Raw genomic sequence first — 586 nt, forward strand, 5'->3', positions numbered from 1 at the left:
GGAGGGAGGGGGCGCAGGTGCCGGGCCGAGGGCCTTTCAGTCTACTCGGCCACTGCGCGGCCCTCTCTGCCCGGCACGGGGCGGGGCCGGAGAACAGCGTGGGAGGGCCAGACAGGCTGATCGGGGTCTTGTGCCCCCCTGCCTGTCTGGCCTGCCTGTGCTTCCTTCCTCGGAAAAACTAGTCCACGCCCCGGGAAGAGCCGGCAAGGCGGGGAACCCGGGGGGGGGCGGCGGGCGGCGGGCGGCGGCAGACGGGGGCGCCCGTGCCGGGATGCGCCCGGCCCGGGGATGTTCTGGCGAATTCACGCTCTCCGGGGTCCTCGAAAGGTGGCTGGTTCGGCCGCGGGCAGCCTGCCAACGGAGTGGCCCGGCCCCAAAGGGGGATCAAATCGGGCCGCGATCGCGCACCGACCGGCCCGGGGGGACAAGGTAGGCACACAAGCCAGACCCTCCCTGCCCTGCCTTGCCCTCTCGTTTCTGCGCCGTAGCTGCTGCATCTGCGCGCGTCTGTGTGTTCGTGTGTTCGTGTGTGTCTGTCTGCGTGTGTCTTGCCCGTGCACATCCCTCTTCGCGCCTCTCCCGTGCC

At 71.2% G+C, this 586-nt stretch overlaps 1 protein-coding gene across 1 annotated transcript in view; it reads right to left on the reverse strand.

The window, feature by feature from the left end:
* H696_04096 (hypothetical protein) overlaps positions 1 to 586 on the reverse strand; it is a gene marked incomplete at its 5' end in the record, with an annotated part of 6,381 nt that overhangs the window by 1,515 nt on the left and 4,280 nt on the right. The gene's annotated exons all lie outside the window — the stretch shown is intronic.

This window comes from Fonticula alba (genome assembly GCF_000388065.1).
Source record: "Fonticula alba strain ATCC 38817 unplaced genomic scaffold supercont2.6, whole genome shotgun sequence".
NCBI lineage: Eukaryota > Rotosphaerida > Fonticulaceae > Fonticula > Fonticula alba.